Raw genomic sequence first — 18,380 nt, forward strand, 5'->3', positions numbered from 1 at the left:
AGTGGTAGGAAAACTATTGGAGAAAATTCTGAAGGAGAGAATCTATCTCCACTTGGAGAGGCAAGGTTTGATCAGGGATAGTCAGCAGGGGTGGGGGGGGGGGTGGGCGGTGGGGGAGGGTGGGGGTGGGGATTGGGGGGAGGGTGGGGGTGGGGCGTGTGTGGGGGGCGGTGGGGGGTGGTGGGGGTGGGGGGGGTGGGTGTGGGGATTGGGGGGAGGGTGGGGGTGGGGCGTGTGTGGGGGGCGGTGGGGGAGGGTGGGGGTGGGGGGGGTGGGTGTGGGGATTGGGGGGAGGGTGGGGGTGGGGCGTGTGTGGGGGGCGGTGGGGGGTGGTGGGGGGCGGTTGGGGGGGGTGTGGTGGGCGTGTGGTGGGGGGGAGCGTGTGGGGGTGTCGTGGGGGAGGGTTGTGGGGACTGGGGGGAGGGTGGGGGGGGGTGGGGGCGTGTGGTGGAGGAGCGTGTGGGGGGGGTGGGGGTGGGGGTGGGGGGTGGTGTCGGGGGGGTGGTGGGGGCGGTGTGGGGACTGGGGGGAGGGTGGGGGGGTGGGGACTGGGGGGAGGGTGGGGGTGGGGGGTGGGTTGGGGGGATGTGGGTGGTGGGGGCGGTGTGGGGACTGGGGGGAGGGTGGGGGGGTGGGGACTGGGGGGAGGGTGGGGGTGGGGGGTGGGTTGGGGGGATGTGGGGGATGGGGGGCGTGTGGGGGGGGCGGTGGGGGGGTGTGGGGACTGGGGGGAGGGTGGGGGTGGGAGTGGGGGTGGTGGGGACTGGGGGGAGGGTGGGGGGGTCGTGGGGGGGGTGTGGGGACTGAGGGGAGGGTGGGGGGCGGTGGGGGGGGTGGGGACTGTGGGGAGGGCGGGGGTCTCATTGCTTCATTGTGCCTGGAATCCTCAGGGGAGGAAGGTGAGTTATTTTATTACCTGTGGGATGTGCCGACTGTGTTTCTTTCCACTGTACAAATGTTTTAAACTGTGATGAGCATTGGATCATTTACCAAACTGATTTTTGAGTGGGTATTCATGACTGGAGAGATGATTTGCTGCGATTTCTGCACTTGGCTCTTCATTTGGGATCAGCAGAGCCAGGCAGCAGCAGAATGTGAGCCTGCACTGCCACAGTGTGGCACATCTGGGAATTGCAGTAATTCCACGTGCCAGTGAGAACAGAAAACACTCCTCAGCAATTCAGCACCATCTGCAGGGCAGAGATCTGAGTTAATCTTTTATGTTGGTTTCGGAGATTGATGATTGTTGCCTTCATCATTAGGAATTTGCAGAATCTCCTTTTAAAGGACAAATGTTGCTCAACTGTAAAATCAAACAAATTTAAAAGGACAAAGGCAAAATACTGCAGATGCTGGAAATCTGAAACAAAAACAAAAAATGCTGGAAAAACTCAGCAGGTCTGGCAGCGTCTGTGGAGAGAGAAACAGAGTTAAAGTTTCGAGTCCGTATGTCTCTTCTTCAGAGCAGAAGAAGGGTCTGAAGAAGAGTCATACGGACTCGAAACGCTAACTCTGTCTTTCCACAGATGCTGTCAGACCTGCTGAGTTTAAAAGGACTCCTTCTTTGCACGTTTGGATTTTAATCTTGTTTATCTCGCTTTGCTTTCGGAATGGTGGCTGTTCATCATCCTTCCATTCACGCCTCTTCTGAACACATTTCTTTTTTCTTTACTTGTCCCGCTACCACTCACTTTGGTTCTGCCCCACCAACTCTTTATTCTAATTTAATCCCTCCTGTCTTCTGCCCTATCACAGATCTTCCCTTTTGTTCTTTCTCTACAACCTCCGCCAACCCCACCACATTTAACTTAAATAAAATCTGTTTAACTTTCTAACTTTCCAAGACCAGCATTTGTTGCCCTAAATTTGCTAGACCATTTCAGGAGGGCAGTTAAGAGTCAACCACATTTCTGTGGGTCTGGAGTCACATGTGGGCTGGACCGGGTAAGGACGGCAGATTTCCTTCCCTAAAGGACATTAGCGAACCAGATGGGTTTTTACCACAATCGACACTGGTTTCACGGTCACCGTTACAGAGACTGTCTTTCAGTTCCAGCTGCCATTATTGAGCCAGCATCTTAACCCCACAAGTTCAATTCAAAGCCACTCTGGCTCCTGCTTTTACTGTTTTTTGAGCTCTATGGATTGACCTCAGCGAGGCTGCCGGGCCACAAATCTCAACCAGACAACCTCAGAACAAATAATGGTTGAGTGCGTAAGAGCTCTGTGGACAGGAGCTGATACCAAGGCAGCTTGAATCTGTCGAGAATGTGAAGAAGTTGATGAGCTTGATTTGTTTGCAGTTTGGGTCCTGGCAGCAAATCGTCAGCTGAAGGGAACAGAGTGTCCAACAAAACAGGAAGAGTGAGAAACCTTCCAAACTCACCACCCAACCTCACTTCCCACAGGCCACAACTCAAATATCCCAAAGCTCTTTAATCTCACACTGAAACATGCAATGAGCAGCTCAGTGCCAATCCTGGGCTTAAATTACAAACAGACGCAATATGAAAATTCAATTGTAATATCAGGGATTATTCACAATGATATTCAAAGAACTCTCCCCTTACTCACATCACAAACATCCACGTTTACTATAGCTTAATGACTTTTCCAAATGTAGCAAACTGTGTGGGACAGAAGCCCACAATGGGAGACCATCACTCAGGCTAGAAGTCAGTCTATGGAGCAGAGAGTCTGGATTTCAGCTCCAGTATGTGCAACATTAACTCAGCTCTGTTTGGGTAACATGAGAGAATTGACCTCAGTGTTCCGGTCCATGAAAGTGACAGAAGAAGGGATGGTACCACTGCTCACTGCAGTGGTAAGGGTCACTCACTGTGTAACTGTACAGAGTCACTGTTAATTCATGGTAAGGATCACTCTCTGTGTAACTGTGCGAGAGTCACTGTTAATTCATGGTAAGGATCACTCCTGTGTAACTGTACAGAGTCACTGTTTATTCAGAGTAAGGATCACTCACTGTGTAACTGTACAGTTTCACTGTTTATTCAGGGTAAGCGTCACTCATGCTGTAACTGTACAGAGTAACTGTTTATTCAGAGTAAGGGTCATTCACTGTGTAAATGTACAGTTTCACTGTTTATTCAGAGTAAGGATCACTCACAGCGTTCCTGCACAGATTCACTTATTCAGGGTATCAAAGGAGTCTCTATTTGTTCAGGGTGGGGATCACTCACTGTTTAACTGCACAGAGAAACTTTTGATTCAGGATAAAGATCACTCACTATGTAACTGTCCAGAGTCACTGTTTATTCAGGGTAAGGATCACTCACGGTGTAACTGTACAGAATGACTGTTAATTCAGGGTAAGGATCACTCACTGTGTAACTAAAGAGTCACTGTTTATTCAGGCTAAGGATCACTCTCTGTGTAACTGTACAGAATGACTGTTAATTCAGGGTAAGGATCACTCACTGTGTAACTAAAGAGTCACTGTTTATTCAGGCTAAGGATCACTCTCTGTGTAACTGTACAGAATGACTGTTAATTCAGGGTAAGCGTCACTCATGCTGTATCTGTACAGAGTCACTGTTTATTCAGTGTAAGGATCACTCACTGTGTGACTGTACAGTTTCACTGTTTATTCAGTGTAAGGGTCATTCACTGTGTAAATGTACAGTTTCACTGTTTATTCAGAGTAAAGATCACTCACTGTGTAACTGTACAGAGTCACTGTTTATTCAGAGTAAGGATCACTCACAGCGTTCCTGCACAGATTCACTTATTCAGGGTATCAAAGGAGTCTCTATTTGTTCAGGGTGGGGATCACTCACTGTTTAACTGCAAAGAGAAACTTTTGATTCAGGATAAATATCACTCACTGTGTAACTGTCCAGAGTGACTGTTTATTCAGGCTAAGGATCACTCACTTTGTGACTGTACAGAATGACTGTTAATTCAGGGTAAGGGTCACTCACTGCGTAACTGTAGAGAGTGACTGTTTATTCAGGGTAAGGATCACTCTCTGTGTAACTGTCCAGAGTGACTGTTTATCAGGGTAAAGATCACTCACTGTGTAACTGTACAGAGTCACTGTTTATTCAGGGTATGGATCACTCACTGTGAAACTGTACAGAGTGACTGTTTATTCAGGGTAAGGATCACTCTCTGTGTAACTGTCCAGACTGACTGTTTATCAGGGTAAAGATCACTCACTGTGTAACTGTACAGAGTCACTGTTTATTCAGGGTATGGATCACTCACTGTGAAACTGTACAGAGTGACTGTTTATTCAGGGTAAGGATCACTCTCTGTGTAACTGTCCAGAGTGACTGTTTATCAGGGTAAAGATCACTCACTGTGTAACTGTACAGAGTCACTGTTTATTCAGGCTAAGGATCACTCTCTGTGTAACTGTACAGAGTCACTGTTTATCAGGGTAAGGATCACTCACTGTGTAACTGTACAGAGTGACTGTTTATCAGGGTAAGGATCACTCACTGTGTAACTGTACAGAGTCACTGTTCATTCAGCAGGGTAAGTGTCACTCATGCAGTAATTATACAGAGTCACTGTTTATTCAGTATAAGGGTCATTGAGTTTGTAACTGTACAGATTCACTGTTTATTCAGGGTAAGCGTCACTCATGCTGTAACTGTACAGAGTAACTGTTTATTCAGAGTAAGGGTCATTCACTGTGTAACTGTACAGTTTCACTGTTTATTCAGAGTAAGGATCACTCACAGCGTTCCTGCACAGATTCACTTATTCAGGGAATCAAAGGAGTCTCTATTTATTCAGGGTGGGGATCACTCACTGTTTAACTGCACAGAGAAACTTTTGATTCAGGATAAAGATCACTCACTGTGTAACTGTCCAGAGTCACTGTTTATTCAGGCTAAGGATCACTCTCTGTGTAACTGTACAGAATGACTGTTAATTCAGGGCAAGGGTCACTCAATGTGTAACTGTACAGAGTCGCTATTCATTCAGCAGGGTAAAGGTCACTCATGCTGTAACTGTACAGAGTCACTGTTTATTCAGTATAAGGGTCATTGAGTTTGTAACTGTACAGATTCACTGTTTATTCAGGGTAAGCGTCACTAATGCTGTAACTGTACAGAGTCACTGTTTATTCATTGTAAGGGTCATTCACTGTGTAACTGTACAGAATCACTGTTTATTCAGGCTAAGGATCACTCACTTTGTGACTGTACAGAATGACTGTTAATTCAGGGTAAGGGTCACTCACTGTGTAACTGTAGAGAGTGACTGTTTATTCAGGGTAAGGATCACTCTCTGTGTAACTGTCCCGAGTGACTGTTTATCAGGGTAAAGATCACTCACTGTGTAACTGTACAGAGTCACTGTTTATTCAGGGTATGGATCACTCACTGTGTAACTGTACAGAGTGACTGTTTATTCAGGGTAAGGATCACTCTCTGTGTAACTGTACAGAGTGACTGTTTATTCAGGGTAAGGATCACTCACTATGTAACTGTACAGAGTCACTGTTTATTCAGGGTAAGGATCACTCACTTTGTGACTGTACAGAATGACTGTTAATTCAGGGTAAGGATCACTCACTGTCTAACTGTCTAGAGTCACTGTTTATCAGGGTAAAGATCACTCACTGTGTAACTGTACAGAGTCACTGTTTATTCAGCAGGGTGCAGATCACTCAAAGTGTAACTGTACAGAGTGACAGTTTATTCAGGGTAAGAATGACTCACTGTGTAACTGCACAGAGTCACTGTTAATTCAGGGTAAGGATCACTCTCTGTGTAACTGTACAGAGTCACTGTTTGTTCAGGGTAAGGATCACTCACTGTGTAACTGTACAGATTCACTGTTTATGCAGGGTAAGGATCACTCACTGTGTAACTGTACAGAGTCACTGTTTATTCAGGGTATGGATCACTCACTGTGTAACTGTAGAGAGTCACTGTTTATTCAGGGTAAGGATCACTCTCTGTGTAACTGTAGAGAGTGACTGTTTATTCAGGGTAAGGATCACTCTCTGTGTAACTGTACAGAGTGACTGTTTATTCAGGGTAAGGATCACTCACTGTGTAACTGTACAGAGTCACTGTTTATTCAAGGTAAGGATCACTCACTGTGTGACTGTACAGAGTCACTGTTTATTCAGGGTAAGGGTCACTCTCTGTGTAAGTGTACAGAGTCACTGTTTACTCAGGGTAAGGGTCACTCTCTGTGTAACTGTACAGAATCACTGTTTATTCTGGGTAAGAATCACTCACTGTGTAAATGTACAGAATCACTGTTTATTCTGGGTAAGAATCACACACTGTGTAACTGTACAGAGTCACTGTTTATTCTGGGTAAGAATCACTCACTGTGTAACTGTACAGAGACACTGTTTATTGAGGGTAAGGATCAATCACAGTGTAACTGTACAGGGTCACTCTGTATTCAGGGTAATGATCACTCAACGTGTAACTGTACAGAGTAACTGTTAATTCAGGGTAAGGACCACTCTCTATGCAATTGTACAGAGTGACTGTTTATTCAGTGTAAGGATCACTCACTGTGTAACTGTACAGAGTCACTGTTTATTCAGCAGGGTAAGGATCACTCACTGTGTATCTGTACAGAGTCACTGTTTATTCAGTGTAAGGGTCATTCACTGTGTAACTGTACAGAGTCACTGTTTATTCAGTGTAAGGGTCATTCACTGTGTAACTGTACAGAGTCACTGTTTATTCAGTGTAAGGGTCATTCACTGTGTAAATGTACAGTTTCACTGTTTATTCAGGGTAAGGATCACTCACTGTGTAACTGTACAGAGTCACTGTTTATTCAGGGTATGGATCACTCACTGTGTGATTGTACAGATGCACTGTTTATTCAGGGTAAGGATCACTCACTGTGTAACTGTACAGAGTCACTGATTATTCAGGATAAAGATCACTCACTGTGTAACTGTACAGAGAAACTGTTTATTCAGGGTAAGGATCACTCACTGTGTAATTGTACAGAGTCACTGTTTATTGAGGTTAAGGATCACTCACTGTGCAACTGTACAGAGTCACTGTTTATTCAGGGTATGGATCACTCACTGTGTGATTGTACAGATGCACTGTTTATTCAGGGTAAGGATCACTCACTGTGTAACTGTACAGAGTCACTGATTATTCAGGATAAAGATCACTCACTGTGTAACTGTACAGATTCACTGTTTATTCAGGCTAAGGATCACTCACTGTGTAACTGTACAGAGCAACTGTTTATTCAGGGTAAGGATCACTCTCTGTGTAATTGTACAGAGCAACTGTTTATTCAGGGTAAGGATCACTCACTGTGTAACTGTAAAGAGTCACAGTTTATTCAGGGTAAGGATCACTCACTGTGTAACTGTACAGATTCACTGTTTATTCAGGGTAAGGATCACTCACTGTGTAACCGTACAGAGTGACTTTTTATTCAGTGTAAGGATGACTCACTGTGTAACTGTACAGAGTCACAGTTTATTCAGGGTAAGAATCAATCACTGTGTAACTATACGGAGTCACTGTTTACTCAGGGTAAGGATTAATCACTGTGTAACTGTACAGAGTCACTGTTTATTCTGGGTAAGAATCACTCACTGTGTAACTGTACAGAGTCACTGTTTATTGAGGTTAAGGATCAATCACTGTGTAACTGTACAGGGTCACTCTGTATTCAGGGTAATGATCACTCAACGTGTAACTGTACAGAGTAACTGTTAATTCAGGGTAAGGACCACTCTCTATGCAATTGTACAGAGTGACTGTTTATTCAGTGTAAGGATCACTCACTGTGTAACTGTACAGAGTCACTGTTTATTCAGCAGGGTAAGGATCACTCACTGTGTATCTGTACAGAGTCACTGTTTATTCAGTGTAAGGGTCATTCACTGTGTAACTGTACAGAGTCACTGTTTATTCAGTGTAAGGGTCATTCACTGTGTAACTGTACAGAGTCACTGTTTATTCAGTGTAAGGGTCATTCACTGTGTAAATGTACAGTTTCACTGTTTATTCAGGGTAAGGATCACTCACTGTGTAACTGTACAGAGTCACTGTTTATTCAGGGTATGGATCACTCACTGTGTGATTGTACAGATGCACTGTTTATTCAGGGTAAGGATCACTCACTGTGTAACTGTACAGAGTCACTGATTATTCAGGATAAAGATCACTCACTGTGTAACTGTACAGAGAAACTGTTTATTCAGGGTAAGGATCACTCACTGTGTAATTGTACAGAGTGACTGTTAACTCAGGGTAAGGATCACTCTCTGTGTAACTGTACAGAGTGACTGTTTATTCAGGGTAAGGATCACTCACTATGTAACTGTACAGAGTCACTGTTTATTCAGGGTAAGGATCACTCACTATGTAACTGTACAGAGTAACTGTTTCTTCAGGGTAAGGATCACTCACTGTAACTGTACAGATTCTTTGTTTATTCAGGGTAAGGATCACTCACTGTGTAACTGTACAGAGTCACTGTTTATTCAGGATAAAGATCACTCACTGTGTAACTGTACAGAGTGACTGTTTATTCAGGGGAAGGATCACTCACTATGTAACCATCCAGAGTCACTGTTTATTCAGGGTAAGGATCACTCACTGTGTAATTGTACAGAATGACTTTTTATTTAGGGTAAGGATCACTCACTTTGTGACTGTACAGAATGACTGTTAATTCAGGGTAAGGATCACTCACTGTGTAACTGTACAGAGTAGGTGTTTATTCAGGGTATGGGTCACTCTCTGTGTAACTGTACAGAGTGACTGTTAATTCAGGGTAACGATCACTCTTTGTGTAACTGCACAGAATCACTGTTTATTGTGGGTAAGGGTCACTCAATATGTTACTGTACGGAGTCACTGTTTATTCAGCAAGGGAGGGGTCAGTCATGCTGTAACTGTACAGAGGCACTGTTTATTCAGGGTAAGGTTCATTCACAGTGTAACTGTACAGAATGACTGTTAATTCAGGGTAAGGATCACTCACTCTGTAATTTTACAGAGTAACTGTTTATTCACGCTGAGGATCACTCTCTGTGTAACTGTACAGAATGACTGTTTATTCAGCAGGGTATGGATCACTCACTGTGTAACTGTACAGAGTGACTGTTTATCAGGGTAAGGATCATTCACTGTGTTACTGTACAGAGTTACTGTTTATCAGGGTAAGTGTCACTCACTGTGTAACTGTACAGACTGACTGTTTATCAGGGTAAGGGTCACTCACTGTGTAACTGTACAGAGAAACTGTTTATTCAGGGTAAGGATCACTCACTGTGTAACTGTACAGAGTGACTGTTTATTCAGGGTAAGGATCACTCACTATGTAACCATCCAGAGTCACTGTTTATTCAGGGTAAGGATCACTCACTGTGTAACTGTACAGAATGACTTTTTATTTAGGGTAAGGATCACTCACTTTGTGACTGTACAGAATGACTGTTAATTCAGGGTAAGGATCACTCACTGTGTAACTGTACAGAGTGAGTGTTTATTCAGGGTATGGGTCACTCTCTGTGTAACTGTACAGAGTGACTGTTAATTCAGGGTAAGGATCACTCTCTGTGTAACTGCACAGAATCACTGTTTATTGAGGGTAAGGGTCACTCAATATTTTACTGTACAGAGTCACTGTTTATTCAGCAGGGGAGGGGTCAGTCATGCTGTAACTGTACAGAGGCACTGTTTATTCAGGGTAAGGGTCATTCACAGTGTAACTGTACAGAATGACTGTTAATTCAGGGTAAGGATCACTCACTCTGTAATTTTACAGAATAACTGTTTATTCACGCTGAGGATCACTCACTGTGTAACTGTACAGAGTGACTGTTTATTCAGCAGGGTATGGATCACTCACTGTGTAACTGTACAGAGTTACTGTTTATCAGGATAAGGATCACGCACTGTGTAACTGTACAGAGTGACTGTTTATCAGGGTAAGGATCACTCACTGTGTTACTGTACAGAGTTACTGTTTATCAGGGTAAGGCTCACTCACTGTGTAACTGTACAGAGTGACTGTTTATTCAGCAACATAAGGATCACTCACTGTGTAACTGTACAGAGTGACTGTTTATCAGGGTAAGGATCAATCTCTGTGTAACTGTACCGAGTCACTGTTTATTCAGCAGCGTAAGGATCACTCACTGTGTAACTGTACTGAGTGACTGTTTATTCAGAGTAAAGATCACTCACGGTGTTCCTGCACAGATTCACTTATTCAGGGTATCAAAGGAGTCACTGTTTATTCAGTTTGGGGATCACTGCACAGAGAAACTGTTTAATCAGGGTAAGGGACGCTCACTCTGTAACTGTAAGTAGTCACTGTTTATTCAGCAGGGTATGGATCAGTCACTGTGTAACTGTACAGAATCACTGTTTATACAGGGTAAAGGTCACTCACTATGTAACTGCACAGAGAAAATATTTATACATGCCAAAGAACAATTGCTGTGCAACTGTACAAAGTCACTGTTTATTCAGGGTAAGGATCACTCACTGTGTAACTGTACAGGGTCACTGTTTATTCAGGGTAAGGATCACTCACTGTGTAACTGTACAGAGAAAATGTTTATACATGCCAAAGAACAATTGCTGTGTAACTGTAGAATCACTGTTTATTCAGGATGCTAAGGATCACTCAATGTGGAACTGCAGAGAGTGACTGTTTATTCAGGGTAAGGATCACTTACTGTGTAAATTTACAGAGTCACTGTTTATTCATGCCAAGGATCAATCAGTGTGTAACTGTACAGAGTCACTGTTATTCAGCAGGGTAAGGATTACTCACTGTGTAACTGTACAGAAGCACTGTTGATTCAGGGTTAGGATCACACACTGTGTAACTGTAGAGGGTCACTGTTTATTCAGCTGGGCAAGGATCACTCTGTAACTGTAGAGAGTGACTGTTTATTCAGCAGGGTAAGGATCACTCACTGTGTAACTGTACAGAGTGACTGTTTATCAGGGTAAGGATCACTCACTGTGTAACTGTACAGAGTCACTGATTATTCTGCAGGGTAAGGATCACTCACTGTGTAACCGTCCAGAGTCAATGTTAATTCAGGGACAGGATCACTCACTGTGTAACTGTACAGAGTGACTGTTTATCAGGGTAAGGATCACTCGCTGTGTAAATGTACAGAGAAAATTTTTATACATGCCAAGGATCAATTGCTGTGTAACTGTAGAGTCACTGTTTATTCAGGATGCTAAGGATCACTCAATGTGTAACTGTAGAGAGTGACTGTGTATTCAGGGTAAGGATCACTCACTGTGTAACTGTACAGAGTGACTATTTATTCAGCAGGGTAAGGATCACTCACTGTGTAACTGTAGAGAGTCACTGCATGTTCAGGGTAAGGATCACTCACTTCGTAACTGTACAGAGTCACTGTTTATTCAGCAGGGTAAGGATCACTCATTGTGTAACCATCCAGAGTCACTGCTTATTCAGGGTAGGGATCACTCACTGTGTAAATGTACAGAGTGACTGTTAATTCAGGGACAGGATCACTCACTATGTAAATGTACAGAGTCACTGTTTATTCAGGGTAAGGATCACTCTCTGTGTAACTGTACAGAGTGACTGTTTATTCAGCAGGGTAAGGATCACTCACTGTGTAACTGTACAGAGTGACTGTTTATCAGGGTAAGGATCACTCTCTGTGTAACTATACAGAGTGACTGTTTATTCAGGGTAAGGATCACTCACTGTGTAAATGTACAGAGTCACTGTCTATTCAGGGTAAGGGTCACTCACTATGTAACTGTACAGAGTCACCGTTTATTCAGGCTAAGGATCACTCACTGTGTAAATGTACAGAGTCACTGTTTATTCAGGGTAAGGATCACTCTCTGTGTAACTGTACAGAGTCACTGTTTAACAGGGTAAGGATCACTCACTGTGTAACTGTACAGTTTCACTGTTTATTCAGGGTAAGGATCACTCTCTGTGTAACTGTACAGAGTGACTGTTTATTCAGCAGGGTAAGGATCACTCACTGTGTAACTGTACAGAGTGACTGTTTATCAGGGTAAGGATCACTCAATGTGGAACTGTAGAGAGTGACTGTTTATTCAGGGAAAGGATCACTTACTGTGTAAATTTACAGAGTCACTGTTTATTCATGCCAAGGATCAATCACTGTGTAACTGTGCAGAGTCACTGTTTATCAGGGTAAGGATCACTCTCTGTGTAACTGTACAGAGTCACTGTTTATCAGGGTAAGAATCATTCACTGTGTAACTGTACAGTTTCACTGTTTATTCAGAGTAAGGATCACTCACAGCGTTCCTGCACAGATTCACTTATTCAGGGTATCAAAGGAGTCGCTGTTTATCCAGGTTGGGGATTACTCGCTGTTTAACTGCACAGAGAAACTGTTTAATCAGGGTAAGGGACGCTCACTCTGTAACTGTAAGTAGTCACTGTTTATTCAGCAGGGTATGGATCAGTCACTGTGTAACTGTACAGAGTCATTGTTTATTTAGAATAAGGGTCACTCACGGTGCAGCTGTGAAGAGTCACAGTTTATTCAGTGTAAGGGTCACTCACTGTAACTGAACAGAGTGACTGTTTGTGCAGGGTAAGGATCACTCACTGTGTAACTGTACAGAGTCACTGTTCAGGGTAAGGATCAGTCACTGTGTAACTGTACAGTGTCACAGTTTATTCAGCAGGGTAAGGATCATTCTCTGTGTAACTGTACAGAGTGACAGTTTATTGAGGGTAAGGATCACTTACTATGTAACCTTACAGAGTCACTGTTCAGGGTAAGGATCATTCATGGTGTAACTGCAGAGTTACTGTTTATTCAGGGTAAGGGTCACTCACTGTGTAACTTTACAGAGTCACTGTTTATTCAGGATAAGGATCAGTCGCTGTGTAACTATACAAATTCACTGTTTATTCAGTGTAAGATCACTCACTATGTAACTGTACAGAGTCACTGTTTGTTCAGGGTAAGGATCACTCATGGTGTAACTGTACAGAGTTTCTGTTTATTCAGAGCAAGAATCCCTCACTGTGTAACATTAGAAAGTCACTGTTTATCCAGTGAAATGACCACTCCCTGTGTAACTGTACAGAGTCACTGCTTATTCAGCAGGGTATGGATCACTCCTGTGTAACTTTACAGAGTCACTGTTTATTCAGGGTAAGGATCACTCACTGTGTAACTGTACAGAGTCACTCTTTACTCAGGGTAATCATCACTCTCTGTGTAACTGTACAGAGTCACTGTTTATTCAGGGTAAGGATCACTGTGTAACTGTACAGAGTCACTCTTTATTCAGGGTAATCATCACTCACTGTGTAACTGTACAGTCACTGTATGTTCAGGGTAAGGATCACTCACTGTGTAAGTGCACGGAGTCACTGTTTATTCAGGGTAAGTATCACTCACTGTGTAACTGTACAGGGTCGCTGTACAATTCCACACTCAATTGTTCCACTGGTTATCATTGGTCACACTGCTTGTCTGATGTCCATTTCTGGATAAAGCAAAATTTCCAAAAACTAAATATTAGGAGGACGGAAGATATTGTCTTTATTTCCCACCACAAACTCTGTTCTCGTGCCACGAACCAGGTCAGTGTCCTATTTGACCCCGAGCTGAGCTGCATATCCTCTCCATTTCTACGATCACTTATTTCCCCCTGCGTAACATTAGCCGACTTGCCCGTGTCTCAGCTCAGCTGCTGCTGAAACCCTGAGCCATGTCTTTGTAGTATTAAACTTGATTATTCCAACATTCTGGGCTGGTCTCCCACGTCCTCCCTTCTGTAAACTTGAGGTTATCCAAAACTCTGATGCGCATGTCTTAATTCGCACCAATCCTGTTCACCCAACACGCCTGTGCTCGCTGAACTCCACTGACTCCTGCTCCATCCTTGTTTTCAAATCCCTCCATGGCTGAGCCCCTCCCTACCTTTGTAATCTCCTCCAGCCCCACAAACACTCTGGGGATCTGCACTTCTCATATCTGGCCTCTTGAACAACTCCTACTCTCTTTACTCATAAGATATTCCTAAAAGCTGACCTCTTGGGTCACTTGACATACACATAAAAGGCACTATTTAAATGCCAGGTGTTGTTGTGGGTCAGTCACATTCTTGGCAGATGGGGTTCCTGCTCAATGTCGATCGAGTTGTTGGGAAGTTTCTCACGGGATGGACCCTGGCACGTTCTGCTCACATCCTGCAGAAATTGGTCCAGTTCCAACTTTTGTGCAGCCAGGATTAATGTCACTGCCCTGGACAGTGCTCCGACTGAAGGAGACCGAGAGGGACCGAGGAGACGGAGGGATTCTGTATTCGAATCAATTCAGACCAAGCAGGAGATAGGAGATCACCCAAAGACCCAACTCGACAACAATTCAGGCAACAGAATTCCTGCAAGAATCCGACAGACAGGCAATCAGGGAGATCAGGAATCAGGGAGACAGGAAATCAGGGAGACCGGGGATCAGAGATACAGGGAATCAGGAATCAGGGAGACCGGGAGTCAGGGAGACTGGGAGTCAGGGAGACCAGAAAATAGGGAAACCTGGAATCAGGGAGACCGGGAATAAAGGGGACTGGGAATAAGGGAGACTGGGAATCTGAGAGACAGGGAATCAGGAAGACCGGGAGGCAGGGAATCAGAGAGACCGGGAATCAGGGAGATCAGGAATCAGAGAGACCGGGAATCAGGAAATCAGGGAGACCGGGAATCAGGGAGACCGGGAATCAGGGAGACCGGGAATCAGGAGTAGATAGTCCAGACCTGGTCCGCACCAACCTGGATTTTCCCTGGATCTGGATCCACTCCTGGTTTGGTGGCTTTCTTCTGTCTGAGCTCCAGATACAAACAGCTTTTCTTCACCCTCCGCTGTGCTGATCCCACGAGAGATTCTGGGTTAAATGACTTCTTGCACCACTCTGTTCTGCAACCGCCCTTTAACAGCGAGAATGACTGATTTTAACCCCACTATAAATAGCTCAGAGCTTGTTTGAGTTAGTCTGGTCCCTCCCGATCCCTCCTCCTCTTCTCCTGCCAGGAACGAGTCCAGAACCCGTCAGCTCAATAACAACAGCACAGCCCTGGGCCTCAGATTGAATTTGGATACTTACTGAAGTCAGGTCCCAATTTAAAAGTTGCAGGCAAAGGGTCTGAGACATTATCAGAGACACATGTGCACTCTCTACAGCCAGGAGGAAGAATGTGGAGTGGCCACTGAGCCAAGAAACCAACTGCTGGCTCTAAAATGTGTTTTCAAAATAATCTAGGGTGGGAGGAGGAGGTACTGGGACAATTTATATAAATTTACAGTGAGGAGAGGCATTAGTTTTATCAAGTTAATCTCTATTTAAAACACAAAGTGGAATGTTGAATATATATTTTCCTATTAAATTATGTAAACGATGCAGCCTATAAACTTGCATAGGAACAGGGGGAGGCCATTCCACCCCTGTGAGTCTGTTTCTGATATTTTTCCTACAAACAGAAATTAGGAACAATTAGGAAGATTCTGGAAACAATGAAAACAGTAAAAGACACAATCAGTTCCAAATATGGTAATAAATGGACACTTGCTACAAGGAGATGGACTGGGCCAACATCTTACACGGCACTTTCACAGTTCCAGGTGACCAAAGCTTGTTTCACAGGAGATGGGAAAGGAGCGGAGCGAGAGATGGTGGAGAGGTTTAGAGAAGGGTTTCGAGAAGTTGAGATCCAGAATAATCGAGTCTGAAAGTGACAATGAATAGGTGAGGGTTCAGCAGCAAATGGGCTGATGCAGAACACAAGAAATAGGAGGATACGACCATTCGGCCCGTCGAGCCTGTTCTGCCATTCAGTACAATCATGGCTGATCTTGGGCTTCAACTCCGTTTCCCCACAGGGCTGGAGATGGGTAATAACGGAGCTGGAAATAGGTGGTCTTAGGTATGGAGCAGATAAGTGGTCAGAAACTTATCTGAGGGTAGATATAACACTGAGCTCACGGGCAGTATGGTTAAGTCTGAGAGAGTGGATGGGGACAGGGTAAAGACAATCATTTTCGTAGGCCTAATATTGACTGCAGCTAGTTGTGATATAGCCACAACTGAAGGCGAGAGCAGAGTGACAGTGACAGAGACAGGCAAGGGATATGGTAGAGGGGTAGAGCTGGGACTCAGCAGCATCTAATTGGGGACTGGCACACTGCCAAAGGCTATGAGTAGAAAATCAAATGGCCCATGTTCTGACTCTACAGGAAATACTCAGTGAGTCAGGCAGCATCTGCAGAGAGAAACATTTCAGGTCGATAATGAGCCTGCACCAGAAGCTGTGATTCTATTCTGTGTTGTGTTTGCTGATCTCGGTGGACGAAGGATGGGATTGCTGACTCTGTGGTAGAGAGAAAATTAATCACTCGAATTCAAAAACTCTCATCATCTGTCTGTTCATTCAGAGGAATGAGATAAAAGTCCTTGCTTTCACTAACTGAGATTCTGATGTGACATGAGTTTGGGACATTCTTAACAACGTAGAGTTTGGTGAAAAAGATAAAGAGGGGATGCATATGAGACAATGGGTGAAGGGAGTGGGTGCATTTGGAGTGAGGTTGAGTTTGGTAAAAGTTGACTTGGTGAAAATGAGGCTGAGCTGGAGATAGAAATGAGTTTAAGTTTGGGTGGGTGTGAGGAAAAGTTTGGGATCATGCCATGAGAGTTTTAATTGGGAAGTGAGGTTGAATGTGGTTGGGTTGGAGTAGGGGTGTATACTGAGTTCGAGAGAGTGGTTGGGTTTCAGATTGAAAATTTGAAATAGTGAGTGACATTGTTACCTGGAGTTGTTATTTCCTGAATGGACGAGGTGGATTTGAGCTAAAATTTGCAGCTTCACATAGTTCCAAAGAAGAGAGGGTCTTGTTTTGCTAGCAATGGAGCAGAGTTACCCCTCCCAGTCTGCAGAACACTTGTGTTGTAACTGACATGGACAGAGTCCAGGAACAACACATGACAGTGAGTCAGAGTACAGCAAGTTCTTGTGGTTCTGTTGTTTGTGCTTTGCATATCTGCCTCAATCCCACTCCCAGGCATTGTCTTTCTACAGGCACACAGGCAGCAGGAAGCAACCCAGCATGGGTTAGCACAAGCGTGAGGGTTTTTTTAATTCATTTACAGGATGTGGGCTTCTTTGGCTGGGCCAGTGTTTATTGCCCATCCCTAGTTGCCCTTGAGAAGGTGGTGGTGAGCTGCCTTCTTGAACTGCTGCAGTCTGTGTGGTGTAGGTACATCCACAGTGCTGTTAGGAAGGGGGTTCCAGGATTTTGATCCAGTGACAGTGAAGGAACAGTGATATATTTCCAAGTCAGGATGGTAGGTGACTTGGAGGGGAACTTCCAGGTGGTGGTGTTCCCACGTGTCTGCTGCCCTTGTCCTTCTAGATGGTAGTGGTTGTGGGTTTGGAAGGTGCTGTCGAAGGAACCTTGGTGAATTCCTACAGTGCATCTTGTAGATGGTACATACTGCTGCTACTGTGTGTCAGTGGAGGGAGTGAATGTTTGTGGATGTGGTGCCAATCAAGAGGGCTGCTTTGGCTTGGATTGTGTCAAGCTTCTTGAGTGTTGTGGGAGCTGCACTCATCCAGGCAAGTGGGGAGTATTCCATCACACTCCTGAATTGTGCCTTGTAGATGGTAGACAGGCTTTGGGGAGTCAGGAAGTGAGTTACTTGCTGCAGGATTCCCACCCTCTGACCTGCTCTTGTAGCCACAATATTTATATGGCTAGTCAAGTTCAATTTCTGATCAATGGTAACCCCCAGGATGTTGATAATTGGGGGGGGAGGGTTCAGTGATGGTAATGCCATTGAATGTCATGGGGAAATGGTTAGACTCTCTCTTGTTGGAGATGGTCATTGCCTGACACTTGTGTGGCGTGAATGTTACTTGCCACTTGTCAGCTCAAGCCTGGATATTGTCCAGGTCTTGCTGCATTTGGACATGAACTGCTTCAGTATCTGAGGAGTGGCAAATGGTGCTGAACATTGTGAAATCATCAGTGAACATCCCCATTTCTGACCTTTTGATGGAAGGAAGCTCATTGATGAAGCAGCTGAAGATGGTTGGGCCGAGGGCTAGGGTCATCATCAGGACTATCAGACAGCAAGGTTTAGTGAGAAAATATGGGAGTGTTTCCCCTTTCTCCACATCTTTTATTGAGCCTGCACTGGAAAGGTCAAATCCAGTAAGATGTAAAATACATCCACTTCCAGATATATTGGGATAAAAGCAAAATACTGCAGATGCTGGAAAGCTGAAACAAAATCAGAAGATGCTGGAAAAACTCAGCAGGTCTAAGAGCATCTGTGGAGAGAAAAACAGTTAACGTTTCGAGTCCCACATGACTCTTCTTCAGAAGTCATATG

At 44.4% G+C, this 18,380-nt stretch overlaps 1 protein-coding gene and 1 long non-coding RNA gene across 2 annotated transcripts in view; both read right to left on the bottom strand.

Annotated features, from left to right (window-relative positions):
- Positions 1–18,380, bottom strand: part of poldip2 (polymerase (DNA-directed), delta interacting protein 2) — a 508,944-nt gene that overhangs the window by 435,797 nt on the left and 54,767 nt on the right. The window lies entirely within an intron of this gene.
- On the bottom strand, positions 13,639–14,981 carry LOC144684496 (uncharacterized). The gene is made up of 2 exons (XR_013577514.1): positions 14,764–14,981; positions 13,639–14,375 (listed from the first exon to the last, which is right to left on the bottom strand). It is a non-coding gene; the product is annotated as an uncharacterized LOC144684496 (long non-coding RNA).

The sequence above is a fragment of the Cetorhinus maximus genome, chromosome 9, assembly GCF_964194155.1.
Source record: "Cetorhinus maximus chromosome 9, sCetMax3.hap1.1, whole genome shotgun sequence".
Lineage (NCBI taxonomy): Eukaryota > Metazoa > Chordata > Chondrichthyes > Lamniformes > Cetorhinidae > Cetorhinus > Cetorhinus maximus.